This window comes from Rutidosis leptorrhynchoides, chromosome 4, assembly GCF_046630445.1.
Source record: "Rutidosis leptorrhynchoides isolate AG116_Rl617_1_P2 chromosome 4, CSIRO_AGI_Rlap_v1, whole genome shotgun sequence".
Lineage (NCBI taxonomy): Eukaryota > Viridiplantae > Streptophyta > Magnoliopsida > Asterales > Asteraceae > Rutidosis > Rutidosis leptorrhynchoides.
The window spans coordinates 90,415,001-90,425,747 of NC_092336.1; the positions used below are offsets into that span (position 1 = coordinate 90,415,001).

The following is a 10,747-nucleotide window of genomic DNA, read 5'->3' on the forward strand; positions in this document are numbered from 1 at the left end:
GTGAAAGAAGCACCAATCTTTGATAAGATGGATATTGATGTGTGGAAATTAAGATTTGAGACTTATCTCAAATCCAAGGATTACTACTTGTGGAGAATAATCAAAGTAGGAGACTTTGTACCACAAGCTTGTTCAAGACTAGTGAAGTCAACATTTCAAAACAATGAGGTTTTAAAACAATTTGATGCAATTTTACTACTTCATGAAATTCTTCCTAGTGAAGAAAGATTAAAGATAATTTCATGTGAAAGTGCAAAGGAATGTTGGGATTCACTATGTTCTCAAGAAGAAGAAAACTCTAGGAGTTTAAAAGGTAAAGGAATAGGGAAGGATTTGGAGAAGCTTGGTGATTCTCAAGCAAAAGGTTTGAATGGTAATAAAGACTTTTGCCTCATGAGTTCTTGGAATGATTTGGATCAAGATGGTCAAAGTGAGGAAGAGGTTGAATCTCCTTTCAAAGAAGATGATGTCTCAAGCATGGATTGCAATGAAGTACATGTATTCTATCCTTCTAATTATGAAGAATTGTTAGATGATTACAAAACTATTAAATTTGTGTATGATACTAGTCGTGACAAAGTAAAACTTTTAGAGAAAGAATTACACAATGTTAGACAACTTAACAAAACCTTAATTGATGAAAACAACGCGCTGAAAAGAAAATTTGAAAGAATGATTATTTGTGATTCATCAATGTAGCGACCCGACAAAATCATCATTGACGGCACCGTCTACTTAGGTCCCGTTACATGGTCATAAGTCTTTAAAATGACGTTTGACCAAAATATGTCGCATTCATTTCAAATGTAAAGATGTTTCAAGTTTACAAAAGTAGTTCAACGACTAGTTACATTACAACATTTAACGTACAAATGAAACCTATGCGACACGATTTAAAAGTAAGTCAAAAGATGCTCCATGTATGCATGTATACTCGACATTCAAGCAAGTATCAAAAATAGTGAGCGGAAGCATGTAACACCTATTGTTCAAGGACCTGAGAAAAACATAGAAATCTGTCAACGAAAAACGTTGGTGAAATCATAGGTTTAAGTAAGTAAGTGAGTAAGTACAAATGAACCACACGATTTATAACGTTGAAATAATAGTAAACCATTCTAAAAGTTTGTTATCACGAGCACCCAATTATCAAGGCTTAACTTTCCACGAACCTCATACACATAGTTTTAGAACCTACACTGTTTCTTGAAAATATATTTCATCCGAATAACGGTAGCGAACCTTCCGAATGAGGGTTTGTCAAACCCCATATAGCCATACAACATAAGTTCTCGCTTACACCCGGCAAGTGTAACTAATGATAATCGAATTGAGGATTTTTGTTCTAACTCGTACGTAGAATTTTTGTTTTCGTACTTGTGTTCACTTTGTAAAACGAAACGTTTATGTTTTCTCATCCCAAATGTAAGTTTAAAAGAGTAAAAGTGGGACTATGATCTCACCTTGAGTGCAAGAGTATAAAAGCACTTCACAAGTAAACGTGTGTAAGAAAGGATGCTAGTCTTGACCTAAACAAATAGCTTGTATCAATAACGGTAAACACGATTGGTCAAAGTTGTTCAATTAGTCCTATGGCTCGTTACAACTCGATTATATAGCATGTGAATCAAGTTGTCAAGTTTCATGCAAGAATCAATTATACAAGAAGATTAGAACGGTTTAAACAAGTATTGGTTAAGTTTGAACAAAAGTCAACTTTGGTCAAGTCAAAGTCAACGAAAAAGTCAACATGTTCGGGTCTGGTCCCGAACTATTTTTCTGAGCTAATTATTCATATATAAGCATGTTAGAACAAGTTACATGTTAATCGGAGGTGCGTAGCATAGTTGGAATTAAACGAAAAAGTGCAAAGTTGAACAGTCCCCAAACGCGACCAATGTCGTGCCGCGACATAGCTGGACCGCGCCGCGGCAATACACGGGAGCTGATCCCTGGGCTGGTGCAAGTGTTCAAGTCTCGAGCCAAAACTCATTTTAACACAACTAATGAACCGTAAACACTTAAAATGCATACCATACATCGTTGGAAAGGTAATTTAACGAGGAATATAACTAAACACATATCATCAATCAATACTAGCATTTACAACAATCAAAACCACATTAAATGTTCATCATAAATGACATTCAAGCTCATAAATGCAAACAACGATTCGGAAACTAAATGCACACATATAATACGTCGTTTCGTAGGTAATTACGCATTCAATACAACTAAACACTCACAAACAACATTGCAAAGCATTTAATGCATCAAAAGTTCATTTTACTTCTATCAAACCCAAACTCCAAATCACAAATTTAACAATTATGTTTATGAAGCTTTTCCATGTCAACCTACACACCAAATTGAAGCTAGTGATGCTAGTAACACATTTGATACATGCACTTTTAACATCTAACAACATTTAAGCAACCAAATCTCAAGATCAAACACACCCATTTCAAGTTTAAGCTAGTTACATCAAAATGATAAGAACAAGCATACAAAACATATATTCATGTTAGACTTGAGCCATAGACACTAATTAACACTTTTATAAGTTAAAAACATCAAGAACAAAGAATCTAGTGATTTTAGAAAGTTACCCAAAGTAGATGAAATCGGTATGAAATTGAAGAGAAAGATGCAAGGATTCCAAATATGTAATTTGTTTTGATGTTTGATTGCTAACTTGAAAATGGATGATGAATCTTTGAATTAGAGTTTGAAAGAAAAAGTTGAAGTATTGAAAAAGAGGAGGAGATGAATGAATGGAAGGGATAAGGTTTGACCATTTGACCTAGTCAAAAGTTTGGTCTCTTGGTAAGTTTAGTCCCACAAGTTTGAAGCGAGTGCGTGAATTACCTAAACGAAAATATTTTAAAACGCGTATTAACGGAAGATGTTATAATTACATAACAGACTTTAGAATAATTAAACGAAAAGTAAACGGAAAAAGACGGGATGTTACATTACCTACTCCTTAAAAGAAATTTCGTCCCAAAATTTAAGTAGGCGTAGTGGTCGTTGTTTCTTCCTCGGGATATTGCGTTTCCAAATCTATGAATAAATGAGGGTATTTCCTTTGCATTTGATCTTGTCTTTCCCAAGTAAACTCGAGTCCTCTTTTGGCATTCCAACGGACTTTGACAATCGGAATTCGGCTCTGTTTTAGCATTTTGACAGAGTGATCCACAATTTCAACCGGTTCTTCTATAAAATGAAGTTTGTCATCAATAGTAAGCTCCTTGAGAGGGATGACGAGTTCGGGTTCGGCAAGACACTTCTTCAAATTTGATACATGGAAAGTAGGATGAACGGAGCTCAGTTGAGGCGGAAGATCTAAACGATAAGCAACGGTTCCAACACGCTCCAAGATTTCGAAAGGACCGATATACCGCGGATTTAACTTCCCGCGTTTCCCGAAATGGATTACACCTTTCCAAGGTGCGACTTTTAACATTACGTGGTCACCGACTTGGAATTCGAGGTCATTGCATCTAATGTAGGTATAGCTCTTTTGACGACTACGGGCTATCCTAAGCCTATCTAAGATTTGAATGATCTTCTCGGTTGTTTCATGAATGAGTTCGGGTCCGGTGATTTGTGTGTCGCCTACTTCAGCCCAACAAAGAGGTGAACAACATTTGCGACCATATAAATCTTCGAATGGTGCGGCGTTAATACTCGCGTGATAACTATTGTTGTAAGAGAACTCGGCGAGAGGCAAGTGCTTGTCCCAAGCTTTTCCGAAATCGATAAAGCAAGCTCGTAGCATGTCTTTCAAGGTTTGAATGGTGCATTCACTTTGTCCGTCAATTTGCGGATGGTATGCGGTGCTCATGTCTAACCGTCTTCCCAACGCTTCTTGTAAAGTACGCCAAAATCTAGAAACAAAACGGCCATCTCGGTCGGAAATAATCGATAATGGTACACCATGACGGGCTACGATCTCTTTAATGTAAAGTTGTGCAAGTTTATTCATTTTGTCGGTTTCCTTCATGGCTAGGAAGTAGGCGGATTTGGTGAGACGGTCTACAATAACCCAAATAGTATCATAACCGCTTGCCGTTCTTGGTAGTTTTGTGATAAAATCTATCGTTATTCTCTCCCACTTCCTTTGTGGGATTTCGGGTTGTTGAAGTAGCCCGGACGTTCTTTAATGTTCGGCTTTGACTTTGGAGCAAGTTAGGCACTTTCTAACATAAGTAGCAACGTCCCTTTTAATGTTCGGCCACCAATATTGTTCCTTAAGTTCGTGGTGCATCTTATTGGCACCGGGGTGAATCGAATACCTTGACTTATGGGCTTCGTCTAGAATAAGGCTTCGCAAGTCCCCATAACTAGGCACCCAAATTCTTCCTGCGAAATATCGGAGTCCGGTCTCCTTAACTTCGAATCGTGAGGCAAGGACGTTCAAGCGTTCGAGAGATATGTTTTCATCCTTAAGAGCTTCATCTTGGGCTACCCAAATTTGGTTATTGAGATTGGTGTGAATGGTGACGTTTAAATCTCGGACACGAAGAGGTACTGCTCTTTCTTTTTGACTTAAGGCATCGAATACTACATTTGCCTTTCCCGGATGGTAACGAAGCTCACAATCGTAATCGTTCAAAGTTTCAATCCACCGTCGTTGTCTCATGTTTAGTTGCTTTTGATCGAAGATGTGTTGAAGGCTTTTGTGATCGGTGAAGATGGTACTTTTGGTCCCATAAAGATAATGTCTCCACATTTTGAGTGCAAAGACAACGGCTACGAGTTCAAGATCATGTGTCGTGTAATTCCGTTCATGAATTTTTAGTTGTCGAGAGGCATAAGCAATGACTTTCTTTCGTTGCATCAATACACACCCAAAACCATGTTTCGAGGCATCGCAATATATAACAAAATCATCATTGCCTTCGGGAAGTGACAAGATAGGAGCGGTGGTTAGCTTTGTCTTCAAGATTTGAAACGCGGACTCTTGTTCGGTTGCCCAAATGAATTTCTTTCCCTTGTGAATTAACGCGGTTAGAGGACGAGCAACCAAGGAGAAATCTTTGATGAATCTACGATAGTATCCGGTGAGACCCAAGAATTGACGAATGTAAGTAGGAGTAGTAGGAGTTTCCCGTTTACTAATGGCTTCGATTTTTGCAGGATCGACTTTAATACCTTGATCACTTACAACATGACCAAGAAATTGAACTTCCTTCAACCAAAATTTACACTTGGAGAATTTGGCATAGAGTCGTTCTTGTCTCAAGAGTTCAAGCACAAGTCGGAGATGTTGTTCGTGCTCTTCTTCACTTTTAGAATAGACCAAAATATCATCGATGAACACGATAACGAATTTGTCGAGATATGGTTTGCACACGCGGTTCATAAGGTCCATGAACACCGTCGGTGCATTAGTTAGACCAAATGGCATTACAAGAAATTCATAACTACCATAACGAGTCCGGAAAGTGGTTTTGGAAACATCTTCCCCCTTAACCCTTAGTTGATGATAACCCGAGCGGAGATCGATTTTTGAATATACACAAGACCCTTGTAGCTAATCAAAGAGGTCATCAATGCGCGGAAGAGGATATCGGTTCTTAACCGTTATTTTATTTAGTTCACAATAATCAATGCACATTCGTAGGGATCCATCTTTCTTCTTAACGAACAAAATCGGAGCGCCCCATGGTGAATGGCTAGGTTGGATAAAACCACGATCAAGTAGTTCTTGGATTTGACTTTATAATTCTTGCATCTCGGATGGAGCAAGTCTATACGGTGCACGTGCTACGAGTGCGGCTCCCGGAATAAGATCGATTTGGAATTCAACTGGTCGATGAGGTAGAAGACCCGACAATTCGTCGAGAAATACATCGGAAAAGTCACTAACAATTGGCACATCATCGATATGCTTCTCATCGGACTCGACTTTCTTAACGTGGGCAAGGATCGCAAAACAACCCTTACGGAGTAGTTTTCTAACTTTAAGGCACGAGACGAGGTTGAGTCCGGTGCAAATCTTATCGCCATAAACAATTGATAATGCTAAAAACGAACATATATTTCATAGCATTATCCCTCAAGAAAGACAAGCTTTTAGTTGCAATTGTTCTATTTACAAGTTATATTCGTTTAAATAATAAAAGGTGAAGACAAAAGACAGATTCGACGAATTGAAGACGCAAACGACCAAAAAGCTCAAAAGTACAAAGTACAATCAAAGAGGTTCCAATTATTGATGAGAAACGTCTCAAAATTACAAGAGTACAAGACGTGAAACGCAAAGTACAAGATATTAAATTATACGCAAGGATGTTCGAAAATCCAGAATCGGGACCAGAGTCAACTCTCAACGCTCGACGTAACGGACTAAAAATTACAAGTCAACTATGCACATGAATATAAAATAATATATAATTAATTCTTAAAATTAATATATATTATATTATATTTAAAAACCGTCGTCATAAGAAAACAAGCTCATGTGAGCTGGAAATAGAGGCCATGCAATCGCATGGCCTTGAAGAGTAATTCCCATGCGATCGCATGGCCAACAGTATCTGGCCACAGCCCTATAAATTCGAGTGTTTGGTTCAGTGTAAAAAGATATATATCCATCCATCTTTCTATCTATATCATACGATATATATATATATATATATATATATATATATATATATATATATATATATATATATATATATATATATATATATATATATATATATATATATATATATATATATATAATTTTAATTTTAATTTTAATTTTAATTCTAATAATAAGGGTATGTTAGCGAATGTTGTAAGGGTGTAAGTCGAAATTATGTCCGTGTAACGCTACGCTATTTTTAATCATTGTAAGTTATGTTCAACCTTTTTACATTAATGTCTCGTAGCTAAGTTATTATTATGCTTATTTAAAACGAAGTAATCATGATATTGGGCTAAATATTTAAATTTGGGTAATTGGGCTTTGTACCATAATTGGGGTTTGGACAAAAGAACGACACTTGTGGAAATTAGACTATGGGCTATTAATGGGCTTTATATTTGTTTAACTAAATGATAGTTTGTTAATTTTAATATAAAGATTTACAATTGGACATACCTATAAATAACCATATACACTCGATCGGACACGATGGGCGGGATATTTATATGTACGAATAATCGCTCATTTAACCGGACACGGGAATGGATTAATAGTCTATGGAATTATTAAAACAGGGGTGAAATTATGTACAAGGACACTTGACATAATTGATAACAAATTATTAAAACCTTGGGTTACACACAGTCGATAACCTGGTGTAATTATTAAACAAAGTATTAAAACCTTGTTACAGTTTAAGTCCCCAATTAGTTGGAATATTTGACTTCGGGTATAAGGATAATTTGACGAGGATACTCGCACTTTATATTTATGACTGATGGACTGTTATGGACAAAAACCAGACGGACATATTAAATAATCCAGGACAAAGGAAAATTAACCCATGGGAATAAACTAAAAATCAACACGTCAAACATCATGATTACGGAAGTTTAAATAAGCATAATTTCTTTATTTTCATATTTAATTGCACTTCTAATTATTGCACTTTTATTTATTGTCATTGTATTTAATTGCACTTTTAATTTTCGAACTTTTTAATTATCGTACTTTTATTTTATCGCACTTTTATTTATCGTAATTTCATTATCGTTATTTATTTTACGCTTTAAATTCAGTCTTGTATTTATTTTTAATATTTTACATTAGGTTTTAACTGCGACTAAAGTTTTAAAAATTGACAAACCGGTCATTAAACGGTAAAAAAACCCCCCTTTATAATAATAATATTACTTATATATATATATATTTGTATTTTTATAAATTAAAACTAATATAGCGTTAAGCTTGTTTAAAAGATTCCCTGTGGAACGAACCAGACTTACTAAAAACTACACTACTGTACGATTATGTGCACTGCCTATAAGTGTTGTAGCAAGGTTTAAGTATATCCATTCTATAAATAAATAAATATCTTGTGTAAAATTGTATCGTATTTAATAGTATTTCATTGTAAAATATAAGCTATTTAATATACACCTCTACGCACATCAAGTATTTTTGGCGCCGCTGGCGGGGAACAAATCTAGCTTAAAAGCCGGAAGCGCAACGCTATATATAAAAAAAAAGATTTTTAATTTTTAGTTTACTTTTATAAAAAAATACGCTTTTATAAAAATACGTTTTAAATATTCTAAAATATAAAAATATAAATAAAAATATAAATATTTTTAAGAGTTTGTTAAATATTTAAGTTCTATAAAAGTTTCTTTATCTTTATTTTATAAAAATATAAGTTTTATTTAATTTATATAAATATATTATATAAATATATAAACAGAAAAAAAACAAAAAACAAAAAAACACTCGAGTCCAGTACTGTAGCAGCCCAGTAACTGGCCCGAAACCCTAGCTCATGCGATCGCATGAGCTCGAAGGCATATTTTCATGCGATCGCATGAGGGTCTCTGACAGGCCACAGGAAGCCCTAGTTCAGCATTAATTACGGGTTATTATTTTTATTATTTAATTTAAAACCCTAATTAGGGTTTTAATATTTTATTAATTAGTTTAGTTTTAATTCTTTAATTTGTATTATTTAGTTTAATTAGTTTTAATAAATTATAAAATTAATAGTTTTATAAAATAAATAATATAAAAATAATATTTTTATAAAAATTGTACTTTTTACAACTTTTAGTATATTTTTATATTTTGTCCCTTTTATTTATTTTAGAGTAATTTTTGTATTTTTCGCTCATATTTAGTTTTAAGATATAGTTTTTGCCGTAGTTATTTTTATTTCTAGATTTTTAGGCTTTGCCATCAAATCCCTTAAGTGCTTTTTCTTTAGACTAAGATTTAGGTGCTTTAGAATTTTGCGACGCTGTTCTAAGTTTTTAGTACCTTTTTAAGTTATTTCCATTTGGGATATAGTATTTCTTTTAAGCTTTAATATTTTTAGACGCAACTTTTAATTCTTAGTTTTTAGTTCCTTTTTAAGTTTCAACGCGCTATTTTCTTATTTTTATTTTTCGACACCTTTTACCTATGTATCAATTATCACTCCAATTAGTAATCTCAATTTGCAATTTTAATTTTAAGTTAGTTATAATAATAAGGTTGGGTTAGTCGAGTGTTTTAAAGTTTTATAAGTCACTCTTTTTCTTTCTTATTTCTCCAATTTTAATTTTAATACCGACGCGCTCTTTTTCTTTCTTATTTCTCGACATTCTAGTTTTTAGGACTTAGAATTTTCTCTATTTCTTATCTAAATTTCTTAAATTTCAACGAAAAATTATTTTAAGCGGTTAAATTGATAGACATCAAAATTTTCTGGTTCGTAGTAATAGTTGGATTTGTACGTGGACCGGGTTATTGGAGCCAAACAGTACTCAATTATATTGAGACCAAACGAATCCTGCCCCTCTGCTGCATCTTTTGGCTATACGAAACGTGGGCAAAATAAGAAAAGTCTATTAATTGGATAACTTATATAATTTTTCTTTCTTTTTAAAAACTAATAGGATATTTAGTGAATGCACCGAGCAAAACGTTCACCACCTTTTGTACGTTCACCACCTGTAACTCGATCAAGACATCTAGCAAATATTACCGCCGTTGATTTTTCTTTAGAATCATCATCCAGTCGACCAAGTACTCCAATTCAAATTTCCGATAATCCATTTTTTGAACCCGACCTCACAATTGAGAATCCGGAGAATATTCAGGGACGACTCATAGATCCTGAACCATTAATTTTTCCTCCGGAACCACCAATCATTCAAACAGAGATTGTTGAGGAACGAACCATTAAATCAGAATCCTCTAGTGATTCAGATTCAACAAATTCAATTATGGAAAATCTGGAACCTTTAAGTATGGAAGACCGAATGAGAGCTAAACGCACTGGCCAAGGTCACGCAATTACTCATCCAGACATTAATGCGCCAGATTATGAAATCAAAGGAAAAATTCTACACATGGTGACTAATCAATGCCAATTTAGTGGTGCACCGAAGGAAGATCCAAATGAACATCTTCGTACCTTTAATAGGATCTGCACTCTATTTAAAATAAGAGAAGTGGAGGATGAACAGATATATCTCATGTTATTTCCCTGGACTTTAAAGGGAGAAGCCAAAGATTGGTTGAAATCGTTACCTGAAGGGGCGATTGATACATGGGACGTTTTAGTTGAAAAATTTCTTAAACAATTCTTTCTGGCATCTAAAGCCGTAAGACTTCAAGGAGAAATTGTTACATTCACACAAAAGCCAAATGAAACTCTATATGAGGCATGGAAAAGATTTGGAAAGTTATTAAGAGGATGTCCGCAACATGGTTTAGACACCTGTCAAATAGTACAAATATTCTACCAAGGATGCGACATCACTACAAAGAAAGACATAGATATAGCAGCTGGTGGTTCCATTATGAAGAAAACCGAAACTGATGCTTACAAAATTATTGATAACACTGCTTCCCACTCACATGAGTGGCACCAAGAAAAAGATATCGTTAGATCATCTAAAGCAGCTAGAGCCGATTCTAGCCATGACTTAGATTCCATTTCTGCAAAGATAGATGTTGTCGAGAGACGAATGGAAAAGATGACTAAAGATATCCACTCAATACGAATTAGTTGTGAGCAGTGTGGAGGACCACATTTAACAAAAGATTGTCTCAGTATTGAACTGGCAATGG

At 34.7% G+C, this 10,747-nt stretch overlaps 1 non-coding gene across 1 annotated transcript; it reads right to left on the bottom strand.

The window, feature by feature from the left end:
* Positions 1–10,281: 10,281 nt before the first annotated feature.
* Positions 10,282–10,388, bottom strand: LOC139845796 (small nucleolar RNA R71). Its single transcript, XR_011758552.1, has one exon. It is a non-coding gene; the product is annotated as a small nucleolar RNA R71 (small nucleolar RNA).
* Between the last annotated feature and the right edge of the window lie 359 nt (positions 10,389–10,747).